The sequence below is a fragment of the Hyla sarda genome, chromosome 2 (assembly GCF_029499605.1).
Source record: "Hyla sarda isolate aHylSar1 chromosome 2, aHylSar1.hap1, whole genome shotgun sequence".
Taxonomy (NCBI): Eukaryota; Metazoa; Chordata; class Amphibia; order Anura; family Hylidae; genus Hyla; species Hyla sarda.
Genome location: NC_079190.1, coordinates 184978603 through 184993724, shown reverse-complemented (window position 1 = coordinate 184993724; position 15122 = coordinate 184978603). Strand labels below are relative to the sequence as shown.

Here is a 15122-nt window from a genome sequence, read left to right as displayed (position 1 = left end):
AAAATCTTTTTGTGACAAAATGGAAGAAAAAACACCATTTTGTAACTTTTGGGGGCTTCCGTTTCTATGCAGTAAATTTTTCGGTAAAAATGACACCTTATCTTTATTTTGTAGTCCCATATGATTAAAATTATACCCTACTTATATAGGTTTGATTTTGTGTTAATTCTGAAAATCATAACTGCATGCAGGAAAATTTATATGTTAAAAATTGTCCTCTTCTGACCCCTATAACTTTTTTATTTTTCCACGTACGGGGCGGTATGAGGGCAAATTTTTTTATCGGTACTATTTTTGCTTTGACCGGACTTTTTGATCGCTTTTTATTCATTTTTTTATGATATAAAAAGTGACCAAAATATGCTATTTTGGACTTTTTTTGCATGTACGCCATTGATCGTGCGGTTAAATTAAAATATATATTTTTATAGTTCAGACATTTACGCATGCGGCGATACCACATATGTTTATTTTTATTTACACAGTTTTTTTTTTATGGGAAAAGAGGGGTGATTCAAACTTTTATTAGGGAAGGGGTTAAATCATCTTTATTAATTTTTTTCTTTCACTTTTTTCCCCCAGTGTCATAGGGGACTATAACATGCAGTACATTGATTCAGTACACTGATCAATGCCATTGCATTGCAATGCATTGATCAGTGTTATCAGCGGTTGATTGCTCAAGCCTGGATTTCAGGCTTGCAGCAATCAATCGCCGATCTGATGCACATGAGGCAGGTAGGGCACCCTTCTGCTGCGTCCTAGCTGATCGGGACATTGCGATTTTAGCCCGACTGATCTGTCGGGAATCTTTCACTTTAGACGCGGCGATCAATTTTGATCACAGCGTCTAAAGAGTTAATGCCGGACATTTGCCTGAACTGCGATGTCCGGCAGTAGCCACGGGTTCTGGCTGCTGATAGCAGCCGTGACTCTGTGGGAATGATGCGAGCTCAGCTCCTGAACTCGCTTCATAACCTTCCCGTGCTGCTGCATCGTTTTGAAACGGGGTTAACGTCCACATATGGGGTATTTCCGTACTCAGGAGAAATTGCTTTACAAATTTTGGGGTATTTCTTTCCATTTACCTCCACCAGCATGTTAGTGTAAAAAATTAATTTTTTTTACACTAACAGGCTGGTGTAGACCTCAACTTTTCATAAGGGGTAAAAAGAGAAAAAGACCCCCAAAATTTGTAACGCAATTTTTACCGAATACGGAAATACCCCATATGTGTCCCTTGAAATACGACAGGGCTCTGAAGTGAGAGAGTGCCATGAGCATTTGAGGCCTAAATTAGGGATTTGAATAAGGGCGAACACAGGCATTACAATTGCCTCCACTACCAAAAATGTTCTAGGCCAGTGATTACCAAACAGGGTGCCTCCAGCTGTTGCTAAACTTCCAGCATGCCTGAATAGTTAGTGGCTGTCCAGCAATGCTGGGAGTTGTTGTTTTGCAACAGCTGGAGGCTCCGTTTTGGAAACACTGCTGTATGAGACGTTTTTCATTTTTATTGGGGGGGGGGTACATTCACACGGGCAGGGGTTTACGGTGAGTTTTCCCCTAAGAGTTTGAAATGTGGCGGAAAATTTCCCAAACTTGAATCAGGTAACTCAATGTAGACCCCCTCCCGTGGGAATGTACCCTGTACATTCACATTTTTTTTTTGGGGGGGTGGGGTTTGGAACCTCCAGCTGTTCAAAACTACAACTTCCAGCATGCACTGACAGACCGTACATGCTGGGAGTTGTACTTTTGCAACAGATGGAGGCACACTAGTTGGAAAACCGTGAGTTAGGTTCTCAGTATTTTTCAACCAGTGTGCCTCCAGTTGTTGCAAAGCTACAACTCCCAGCATATACATGCTGGGAGTTGTAGTTATGCAACAGTCTGGAGGCATGCAACTACAACTCCCAGCATGCCCAGACAGCCATTTGCTGTTCATGCATTCTGGGAGTTGTAGTTATGCGACATTTGGAGGACCACAGTTTAGAGACCACCGCACAGTGATCTCCAAACTGTAGCCCTCCTGATGTTGCAAAACTACAAATCCTAGCATGCCCAGACAGCAAACTGCTGTGTGGGCATGCTGGGAATTGTAGTTTTGCAAGATCTGGAGTGCCACAGTTTAGAAACAACTGCACAGCGATCTCCAAACTGTAGCCCTCCAAATCTTGCAAAACTACAAATACCAGCATGCCCAAGCAACAAACATGTCTGGGCATGCTGGGAGTTGTAGTTTTGCAAGATCTGGAGGGCTACAGTTTAGAGACCACTGTATAGTGGTTTCCAAACTGTACGCCTCCAGATGTTGCTAGGCAACTACTCACCGGCAGGATTACATTACCAGGAGGATCGCCACCCGCCACCGATCGCCACCCGCCACCCACTCTGCCCAGACTACTGTGGGTGGGCAGAGCGGGGGAACCAAACTCTAACACCCCTGCCCCGATCTGCTATTGGTCGGTCGCTTCTGACCGACCATTAGCAGGGATAGGAGTGGTGGCACCCCTGCCACCTCACTCCTATCCCTTTAGGGTGATCGTTGCTGTCTCTGACAGCACCGATCACCCTAATTTTCCGGGCCACCGGAGACCCATATGACCTGGAATACCCGCAAATCGCCGGTCTGAATAGGCGATTCAGACCCCCCCCCCCCCCCCAGGAGTTGGCACGATTTCAGCAGGCATTCCGTTCCGTTCACTGCCCGATACCTGTATGCTCTGTGTCCGGGACGGGTTAAGGCTGAAGAAGGGCCTAGCCTGAAACATTCCTATATGAACTATAGGGTTGAATGAACGTAAAATTGAAACACAGCTAATACATCTGTGATATATGTCTGAACATTGGTGGTGAAAAGGAGGCATCTACTGGAATTTGGCACCTGAGAAGATTCCAACAATTGAGCTGTGTTGCCGATCAAAAGTTATGTATTAAAAAATCTAATACAGCAGATTTTGCAGTATTTTGTGATACTTGCACATTGTAGTAATACAGTAACCCCCCGACCTACGATGACCCCGACATATGATAAAATCGACATACGATGGCCTCTCAGAGGCCATCGCATGTCGATGTCAGCATCGACATACGATGCTTTTATATGTCGGGGCCATCGCATAAACTGCTATCCGACAGCGCAAAATGCTTAAGCTGCTGTCGGATAGCAGTTTAAGCATCCCTGGCAGGTTCGCTTACCTATTCCCACTGCTCCGGGTCCACTTCGCGATTCTCCGGTGTCTTGCGCATCTTCTCCAGGGTCCGGGCCTTGCTTTCCGGCGTCGTTATTACGTCACTATGCACGCCGCGCCGGCGCAGCAGCGTAATAACGTCACCTGAAAGCGAGGCCCGGACCCTGCAGAAGATGCGCAAGACACCGGAGGATCGCGAAGAAGACACCGGAGCAGCGGGACAGCATCGGGAGCCCCTGGAACAGCAGCGGGAGCGGTGAGGACCTGGTGCGGAGCAGCGGGGACAGGTGAGTACAGCTTCCTATACTTTACATTGCACGGATCCCTCAACATACGATGGATTCGACAAACGATGGGTCGTTTGGAACAAATTACCATCGTATGTTGAGGGACCACTGTATACAAATCAAGGCAATGGACATTCATGAGGGCAATGACTATACACAATTGTTAACTGCAGTCTTCTAGTTTACTTTATACTATGTTAGCTTACACAGAAAATTCCATAAATGTTATGTAGTATATTGAACCATATACTTTGTTAAAAGCTTTTTGATATCAATGTCTCCAATTGGTTTATAGTTATTTTTTTCGATTTCTTTTGGTTGCCTTTAGAAGCATTAAGTGATTTTTCTATATTTTGCTGTCAGGCATAATATCTAACAGATTAGAGCAAACTAGATAAACGTTTCTTAAGCTAAAATGGGGCACTCCTCTAAAATATTAGTCAGCAAACAGAATAATGTAAGTAAGGTTGACAGTTATTTTGTCAGTGTTTCCTATTCAGATTCACCATTCTAGTCAATACAATAGAAATAAAGCAATTTTTTCTCAGTTTGTCTAGGCCTAGGGCCACTTCTAAATAATAAAATATAGGCTACAGACCTCAAGATATATATACATATATATATATATATATATATATATATATATATATATATATATATAATCAAAATACAAGCAGCACATCAAGCAGTATTGTCTGATAATAGATACGGGGTGCTCGCATGCTTGGAGCCTGGGTCCACCGGTTCCTTAATCCAGAAATACAAAATAGGATGCAGCACACCACGGGTGTAATCAAAGTTGATGGTTTATTCCATAACGTGCAAAGGACTTTGCACGTTATGGAATAAACCATCAACTTTGATTACATCCGTAGTGTGCTGCATCCTATTTTGTATTTATATATATATATATATATATATATATATATATATATGTATATATATAGATATATATATATAGATATATGTTTGAAATCTATAAAACACACTAGTTGTATGAGCAAATGGTATTTATTAATTTAATAGAGTCAATAAAATACAGTACACTATTATAGGTAGTCCAAGCAAGGCCCTTGCTATGGACTAGAATTAGAAAGTATATACATACATATATATGTACATAATCATGCACACACACACACACACACACACACACATATATATATATATATATATATATATATATATATAATCATGTATAAATATATAAATTAATAAAATAAAATAAAATAGAATAGAATAGAGATTGTCCGTATAACAGCCACCTCAATTGCTTAGGAATAGTTCAGATAGTAATTACTTGTTTTGACCACTTATTCACTATCAATGTTTCAAAGGATCAACGTTTCAAAGTATCTGTTTGCCCATAGTTTGGCAGTAATCCACAGAAGAAAAAGATGTTTGGCGCTCTGCACCGCTAGTGTTGGAGGTCCCGGGATGGTAGCCTTGTTGGATCTAGGCTCCGTCTTGCAGGCTGGCACGGCTGGGCTGCCGGCTCGATATTGAAGTCTGTGCAATGAATCTCGACATCCCGGTATCCTTCCGATATGAAACGGAGATGAGTCCGGCCGTGTTGTTGGTAGTAATGCTGTAAAGGAGGCGGTGAATGGATGCAGGCAAATGGCGGTTTTCAGAGAAGCAGTGGTATTACCGGACGGCATCCTCGTGGCTGAGTGCACATGTCTGAACAGTGGCCCCATTTTTAGGGGGTTCCAGCTGTTGTGAATAAGGGTGCTTGAAATAGGTGGTCTGTATGACTTGGGTATACTGGTTAGACTTATTTCGGGGAGACCCCTTTTTCAATAGCAATGCATAATTACATTGTCTCGGGCCACTTCTAGACAGCAGAATTGTGGTCAAAATGTTGTATCAATGTATAAAAGACTGTTTTCACACTGTTGCCAGAATCCATTCCGAGCCTCTGTTGGCAGTTCCATCAGATTTGGCTGGAAGAATAGCAAAACATGCAGCTTTATTTTTCTTTTCAAAACCACGGAAAACACAATGGAATCCTACAGGCATCATTATGTATGATTCAATGAAGTCCGTCAGAAGCCATTGGTGTCCGCCATTTGACGGATTTGTCACTTCTATCATGACTTCTAAAAGTGTACGTAGAGAAAAACAATAATGGAAAGATTTGCGCCTTTTTTTCTGTTCTAGAACCACTCCTGGTTTCGGCTTACAAATTCTGAAATAAATACAGACCAAAACATTGCCATGGCTGTCCAGTGTGGCTGTCCTATGGAGCTCAATGTACTTCTTGGATGACAAACCACAAATATTACATTTAGATTATACTTACTGTATGCACTACTGTAACATAGTGTTGGGTGCGAATATTCGCATTTCAAATTTTTATCGTGAATATCGCAAATTCGCGAATATTGCGAATATATTCGCTATATATTCGAAATTACGAATATTCACTTTCTTCTGCAAGTGCGCATATGTGAATATTCACATATTCCTTCTTTTCACTTGTGGGCCAATTAGAATTATGCAAATACACTTGTCAGAGGTTATCAACAACATCCCTAGCAAGCAATAGTAAAGTTCCCACCCCCTCACTATTTTCTTCCTCGAATATTTGCATATGCGAATATTAGGAATACTCAAAATTCGCGAATATAAGATGAATATTCGTCTATGTATTTGCAAAATATTGCAAATTCGAATATGGGCACTGCCGATCATCACTACACGGTGCTGATGCTATTTAATCTGAAATATGTCCATATTACAGATCAGTATCACAAATATTTACCAATAACAAACTTAAACCAAATCTCAAACCTTAGAAAATGTTTCTTTAGGTTAATTGTATTGGACAGCAAATTGCAAACAAACTATGAACTAGCCAAACCCAGATTACCAAAAAATATTAGTTTTTTTTTAAGAAAACAATTCTAGTTTTTCAATAAATAAAATTAAATATTTACTAATAATTCTGATTAAAATTGTTATTTTTCGATTTTTGAAATAGATTGCAGTTTCACTTGCAATAATTTAGAGGCTGCTTGGATTTAATTAATAATGACACATTATTAATAATGATAAATAACAATAATAAATATATAACAATAACAACAACAATTAATATCATTATTATTAATATTATTAGTGTGTTATTATTATTATTATTATTTGGTGATTTGCGATCTTAATGTATACCTTGACATATAATAAATAAAAATATTGTTGTCAATTTATTTTATGTCAAGTTATACATTATTCCCTTAATGACGCAGGACGTAAATGTACGTCCTGGTGCATTGGTAATTAGCGCACCAAGACGTATATTTACATCCTGTACATGACTACGAGTACCACCCCGGTCGTGCATGGCAGGTCCTGGCTGCTATCATCAGCCAGGGATCCACCGGTAATGGCGGACGTGAGCAATCACGCTTAGATCTGCCATTAACCCCTCAGATACAGATCACGGCATCTGCGGCAGTGCGGTCGGTAAAATGGATGATCGGATCGCCCGACCAGAACGAATACCAGCAGACCAGAGTAGAAGATCACCGATAATACTGATCAGTGCTATGCCCTATGCATAGCACTGAACAGTATTAGCAATCAAATTATTTTTATATATAGTCCCCTATGGGTACTTAAAAACTGTAAAAAAATTTAAAAAAAAGTAAGAAAAAGTAACAAAATAAAAGTAAAAGAATGTGAACAATCCCCTCCCCAATAACAAATTTAAATTGTTTCTTTTTCCCATTTTACCCCCAAAAAAGGGTAAAAAAATGTATAAACATATTTGGTATCGCCTCATGCATAAATGTCCGAACTATCAAAATATAATGTTAATGATCCCGTATGGTGAAAAAAAAAAAAAAAATTACAAAAAAATGATTAAAAGTTTTATATATGCAAATGTGGTATCAATAAAAAGTACAGATCACGGAGCAAAAAATGAGCCCTCATACTGCCGCTTATATGGAAAAATGAAAAGTTCTAGGTCATCAAAATAGCGGGATTTTAAACATGCTGATCTGGTTAAAGCAGTACCATGATAGAAAAGTAAGTAATTATGGGTATCATTTTAATCATATTGACCCACAGAATAAAGAAAACATAATTTTTACTGTAAATTGTACATTGTGGAAATGTAACCTTACAAAATATGCTTAGCTGCGGGTTTTATTTATTTTTTTCAATTTCCTAACACAAACAGTATTTTTTTTGGTTGCACTATACATTTAATGGTAAAATGAGTGATTACAAAGGACAACTGGCCGTGCAAAAACAAGCCCTCATACTAGTCTGTGGATGGAAATATAAAAGAGTTATAATTTTTTGAGTCCTTAAAGGGGTACTCCGGTGGTCTACGTGTTTTTCCGTTTTTGACTTACCCTATCTGTTTTGTTTCATTTCTATTCTTGTTTAGCCTACTCTATTTCCGTTCTTTGTTGTCTTTTTATCCCCCACTTTGTTTTCCTATCTTTGCTTCTATTTCCTCTTTCTTGCTGTGCTGAAAACTACAAATCCCAGCATGCCACATGCCTTGCTGGTTTGGGGCGGGTCCTTTTTTGTTTTTGTTTGTTTGTTCCTCCCTTTACCCACCCTACTATTTTCCCGGGTCAGCCACCTTATACACAGCACACTAATATAATCAGCCTTGGTTGGAATACACTGGAATACACACACAAAAGGGACTACAACTCCCAGCATGTGCCATTCAGGAGTCTTCAGTATAACACCAGCATGCTGCCTCTGTAGTCTCCTGGGGGTTGTAGTTCACCACACCTCTGTAGGGCATACACCAGTGTTTCCCAACCAGGGTGCCTCCAGGTGTTGCAAAACTACAACACCCAGCATGCCCTGACAGCCTTTGGGCATGCTAGGAGTTGTAGTTTTGCAACAACTGGAGGCACACTGGTTGGGAAACACTGGTGTAACATGATGTGTATGCTGAATAGGCTAGAGCAGTGTTTCCCAACCAGTGTGCCTCCAGCTGTTGCAAATCTACAACTCCTAGCATACCCAAAGTCTGTCAGGGCATGCTGGGAGTTGTAGTTTTGCAACAGCTGGAGGCACACTGGTTTGTAAACACTAGCATACACACACACAACAGGGACTACAACTCCCAGCATGTGTCATTCAGGAGCCCCCCCCCTTCACATATAGAGATATTTCCCAGTATGAGATTTATTCCCCTGCAGTCTATACATCCCCAGCCCGTGCACCTTGTCATCCTCCCCTTCAGATAACACATTCATCGTATCTGTGTTCCTTCTCATGTGCAGACCTGCATCCTTAGAATACAGAGCGGGGGGAGGGGAGGGGAGGTGAGGAGCTGTGTACTCAGCTGGATGAGATTAGGGGCGTGGCTTATTTTTCTCATGCAGAAAAATTCAGAGGAAAAAAAAAAAAGCTGTGACATCTTGTCCACAACAGACTCAGAACTGTGGACAACAGTAAAAGAAAACACTCTGAATTACAGAACTTCCTGCCCAACAAACAGGTAAGAAAAACACACACACGCTGCCAAAACATATCACACATGTATGTTGCAAAAAAACAAAACTTACAAAGAAGATGCCATATAGTCAAAAAAATTTACCACCATAGTACCCCTTTAAGGTCCAAATGGGCTGAGTCCTTAACCCCTTAACGACCACATACATACATTTACGTCCTGTGGCCGGCTCACGATCTGTGAAGCTCGCTCAGAAGCTGAACACACTTCGTATCTGCAGGGTCTAACCCTTTAGACACTGTGATCAAAGTTCATTGCTGCGTCTAAGGGTATGTTCACACTACGGAATTCCCGCGAAATGTGAACTTAACATTAGTGTGAATGGGTCTCCGCGAGACCCGTTTACACTGCAGAATTTCAGCGGCGGACAATTTTGCTGCTGAAATTGTTCCGCGCAAAGAAAGAACATGTTCATTCTTTGCGCGGAAGTCCGTGAGCACTGCATAGCCGTCCATGGTGAGCGGAGATTCCGTTCACACTCTGTAGTGTGAACATACCCTAAAACGGGAGAATACACTGCCAGTTAGCTCAGCAGAGCCGAACAGCTGACAGGACAGTGGGAAGTGTCTTACCTTGTTCACGGCTGTCCGATCGGCATTTGATTGCTCCAAGCCTGAAATCCAGGCTTGAGCAATCAAGCTCAGAAAACACTGATCAATGCAGAGATCAGTGCATGCAGTTTTATAGCCACTAGAGGAGGCTATAACACTGTATAAAAATAGTAAAAATAAAAAAGTTAATAATTGTGATTTAACCCCTTCCCTAATAAAAATCAGAGTCACCTCCCTTTCCCCATAAAAAAAGTGTGTAAATAAAAATAAAAACAAAATATGTGGTATCACCACGTACGTAAATGGCAGAACCATAAAAGTATATCAATAATTAAACCGCACGGTCAATGGCATACACGCAAAAAAAAAGTCCAAAACAGCATATTTTTGGTCACTTTTTATACCATAAAAAATGAATAAAAAGAAATAAAAAAGTCAGATCAAAACAAAAAGGTACCAATAAAAACTTCAGATCATGGCGCAAAAAATTTGCCCTCAAACTGCCATGTTCGTGGAAAAATAAAAAAAAGTTATAGGAGTCAGAAGATGACAATTTTATAAATTTTCATGCATGTAGTTATGATTTTTTCCAGAGATATGACAAAATCAAACCTACATAACTAGGGTATCATTTTAATCGTATGGGCCTACAGAATAAAGATAAGTTGTCATTTTAACTGAAAAATTTACTACGTAGAAACGGAAGTCCACAAAATTTACAAAATTGCGCTTTTTCTTCAATTTTGTCGCACAAATTATTATTTTTTTCCGTTTCGCCATAGATTTTTGGGTAAAATGACTGATGTAATTATAAAGTAGAATTGGTGGCACAAAAAAAAAAGCCATCATATGGATTTTTAGGCGCAAAATTGAAAGGGTTATGATTTTTAAAATGTAAGGAGGAAAAAATGAAAGTGCAAAAATTGAAAAATGTTTGGTCCCTAAGGGATTAAAGAGGTTAAGGGGGAAATTTATCGAAAACTGTGCAGTTGACCAGTTTCCCATAGCAACCAATGAGATTGCTTTTAAATTTTTATGAGGCCTTTTTTTAAAGGGGCACTCTGGGGAACTAAACCCATAGCCCATCCTTTCCCTCTCACCAACCTATTTTTTTTCTAAATATCATTCATTAGCTTTATAGAGCAGTTTCCCTCTTTCAGCTGTCAAATACAGGGTGCGAGAGAAAGACGTCATTATCAGATCCTGCTTGTCTCTTTGCAAACCCCTCATTGAGACTAGTCCACACCCTCCCCACCACCACGTGATTTCTGTCTTCACAGCCACACCTCTCCTCCCCCTCCCTCTCCCTGTGTGAGGATTTTGCCGGCAGAAAAGTCTCCTCAGCACATAATGCTGCTCTTTTCCTGTTGTGGATCTAATCACTGACTGCTGCTATTCAGAGGATAGCATGATTTATTGCTGGTAGAAGGATAGTTTTCTAGAAAAGACAGTGTGTGCTGCTCACTGTGTTTACAACAACACAGCATGCACACAGATGGTAAAAGCAATTGGCTGGCAGCCATTACACAGAGCTGCACTGACTGCTTGAAGATGTAGTCTGGGCTGCAAGCAAGGAAAAATAATATTTAAGAGACAGCAGGGGCCACAGGAGCTGGCTAAATCACTAGGGTAACTACAGGGGACACAGAACAGGTATTGTGGTGGCTTTGGGGAATTTTTATTTTTCTTAAATTTCTCGAACACCCCTTTAAGAATGAAAGAAGCAATTTGATAGGTTACTACCGGCAACTGGTCAACTTTTCCTCTACACAGGTTTCAAAAAAGATACCCCTAAGCAGACAAATAACCAAATATTCATACCACAATATGTTTTTTGTATATATACCTGTATTAAATGCACTGATATTACATAAGGGAGATATACAGTCATGGCCATAAATGTTGGTACCCCTGAAATTTTTCAAGAAAATTAAGTATTACTCACAGAAAGGATTGCAGGAACACATGTTTTGCTATACACATGTTTCTTCCTGTTGTGTGTATTGTAACTAAACCAAAAGGGAGGAAAAAAAGCAAATTGGACATACTGTCACACCAAACTCCAAAAATTGGCTGGACAAAATTATTGGCACAATTTCAAAATTGTGGATAAATAAGATTTTTTCAAGCATGTGATGCTCCTTTAAACTCACCTGGGGCAAGTAACAGGTGTGGGCAACATAAAAATCACACCTGAAAGCAGATAAAAAGGAGAGAAGTTCACTTAGCCTTTGCATTGTGTGTCTGTGTGTGCCACACTTAGCATGAACAACAGAAAGAGGAGAAGAGAACTGTCTGAGGACTTGAGAACCAAAATTGTTGAAAAATATCAACAATCTCAAGGTTACAAGTCTATCTCCAGAGATCTAGATTTGCCTTTGCCCACAGTGCGCAACATTATCACGAAGTTTGCAACCCATGGCACTGTAGCTAAACTCCCTGGGCATGGACAAAAGAGAAAAATTGATGAAAGGTGTCAACGCAGGATAGTCCGGATGGTGGATAAGCAGCCCCAAACAAGTTCCAAAGATATTCAAGCTGTTCTGCAGCCTCAGGGAGCATCAGTGTCAGCGCAAACTATTCATCAACATTTAAATGAAATGCTATGGCAGGAGACCCAGGAAGACCCCACTGCTGACACAGAGACATTAAAAAGCAAGACTACATTTTGCCAAAATGAACTTGAGTAAGCCAAAATCCTTCTGGGAATTGTCTTGTGGACAGATGAGAGCAAGATAGAGCATTTTGGTAAAGCACATGATTCTACTGTTTACCGAAAATGGAATGAGACCTACAAAGAAAAGAACACAGTACCTACAGTGAAATATGGTGGAGGTTCAATGATGTTTTGGGATTGTTTTGCTGCCTCTGGCACTGGGTGCCTTGAATGTGTGCAAGGCATCATGAAATATGTGGATTACCAATGGATTTTGGGTCCAACTGTACAGCCCAGTCTCAGAAAGCTGGGTTTGTGTCCGAGATCTTGGGTCTTCCAGCAGGACAAAGACCACAAACATACATCAAAAAGCATCCAGAAATGGATGGCAACAAAGCGCTGGAGAGTTCTGAAGTGTCCAGCAATCCCATTGATCACCTGTGGAGAGATTTTAAAATTGCTGTTGGGAAAAGGCACCCTTCCAATAAGAAGAGACCTGGAGCAGTTTGCAAAGGAAGAGCGGTCCAACATTTTGGCCGAGAGGTGTAAGAAGCTTATTGATCGTTATAGGAAGTGACTGATTTCAGTTATTTTTTCCAAAGGGTGTGCCACCAAATATTAAGTTAAGGGTGCCAATAATTTTGTCCAGACCATTTTTTTTAAGTTTGGTGTGACATTATGTCCGACTTGCTTTTTCCTCCCTCTTTTGGTTTAGTTCCAATACACACAAAGGGCATAAACATGTGTATAGCAAAACATGTGTTACTGCAATCCTTTTCTGTGAAAAATACTTCATTTTCTTGAAAAAATGTAGGGGTGCCAACATTTACGGCCATGACTGTATGACATCTTAGCACAAAATGTTATTACATATTGTCAAGACTTATGACAGCAAATTGAGTGACATGCTGTGGATAACCAAAAGTATATTTGCCCAGATAAATGGTTTCACACTAGTGGTTCTAATATATAATGTACTCTGCAGGGGCGACATTTCATTGGGTGTTGGAACACAGTCAGCAAGGATGAAATAGCCCGGAGCAGGCTCGATTTTAAGCTTCTACCATATGATCATTTTCATTGCTTCAATAATCCAGCTTTGATGTTACGACATGATTGTGGAGAATCTGTACACTTTAGTGCTTCCCAATCTGATAAACCTGGAGTGTGACTAATAACACAGCCGGGATACAACATGACAAAATACAGTGCATATGTCATAATCCAGTTAAGCCATTATGTGATTTTATAAAAACTTGGAAAGAAAACTAAAAGTCATATCATTAATGAAAAAAAAGTTGTTTATACAGACATTCACTGTGGTGTGGTAAAAATACTGTAGGAGTAATCAATAAAACAATGTGATTATCAACACACAAATATTACTGAATATATGGCTTATATATGTTAAAATAAACCATCGATTTAAAAGCAAATATCCAGACATAGTCACCGCATATTATAAATCTCTTAGTATGTGACACCTAACACTTTCCACTCAGACATATACAGTACAGACCAAAAGTTTGGACACACCTTCTCATTCAAAGAGTTTTCTTTATTTTCATGAAAATTGTAGATTCACACTGAAGGCATCAAAACTATGAATTAACACATGTGGAATTATAGACATAACAAAAAAGTGTGAAACAACTGAAAATATGTCATATTCTAGGTTCTTCAAAGTAGCCACCTTTTGCTTTTATTACTGATTTGCACACTCTTGGCATTCTCTTGATGAGCTTCAAGAGGTAGTCACCTGAAATGGTCTTCCAATAGTCTTGAAGGAGTTACCAGAGATGCTTAACACTTGTTGGCCCTTTTGCCTTCATTGGTTCAGGTCTGGTGACTGTGGAGGCCAGGTCATCTGAAGCAGCTCCCCATCACTCTCCTTCTTGGTCAAATAGCCCTTACACAGCCTGGAGGTGTGTTTGGGGTCATTGTCCTGTTGAAAAATAAATGATGGTCCAACTAAACGCAAATCGGATGGAATAGCATGCCGCTGCAAGATGCTGTGGTAGCCATGCTGGTTCAGTATGCCTTCAATTTTGAGTAAATCCCCAACAGTGTCATCAGCAAAGCACCCCCACACCATCACACCTCCTCCTCCATGCTTCACGGTGGGAACCAGGCATGTAGAGTCCATCCGTTCACGTTTTCTGTGTCGCACAATGACACGGTGGTTGGAACCAAAGATCTTAAATTTGGACTCATCAGACCAAAGCACAGATTTCCACTGGTCTAATGTCCGTTCCTTGTGTTCTTTAGCCTAAAAAAGTCTCTTCTGCTTGTTGCCTGTCCTTAGCAGTGGCTTCTGAGCAGATATTCTACCATGAAGGCCTGATTCACACAGTCTCCTCTTAACAGTTGTTCTAGAGATGTGTCTGCTGCTAGAACTCTGTGTGGCATTGACCTGGTCTCTAATCTGAGCTGCTGTTAACCTGCGATTTCTGAGGCTGGTGACTCGGATGAACTTATCCTCCGCAGCAGATGTCTTGGTCTTCCTTTCCTGGGGCGGTCCGCATGTGAGACAGTTTCTTTGTAGCTCTTGAGTTTTTGTGACTGCACTTGGGACACTTTCCACCTAGAATATGACACATTTTCAGTTGTTTCACACTTTAATGTTATGTCTATAATCCACATGTGTTACTTCATAGTTTTGATGCCTTCAGTGTGAATCTACAATTTTCATAGTCATGAAAATAAAGAAAACTCTTTGAATGGGAAGGTGTGTCCAAACTTTTGGTCTGTACTGTACATAGGGCTAGATTTGCTTATACTAGGTAATCTTTAGTGTAACATTAAACTAGGCATTGTAAGGTTAATTTAAATTCATCATAGTGGCTCGTGCTGTTTGATACATTTGGTGCATCTTTAGACTCGGTTGACTTTTAATACCAATTATTGGTTGGCTTATTGTATGGTTAAATATTGATGGAA

At 40.2% G+C, this 15122-nt stretch overlaps 1 protein-coding gene across 3 annotated transcripts in view; it reads left to right on the top strand.

The window, feature by feature from the left end:
• Positions 1-15122, top strand: part of GABRA5 (gamma-aminobutyric acid type A receptor subunit alpha5) — a 252490-nt gene that overhangs the window by 134111 nt on the left and 103257 nt on the right. The gene's annotated exons all lie outside the window — the stretch shown is intronic.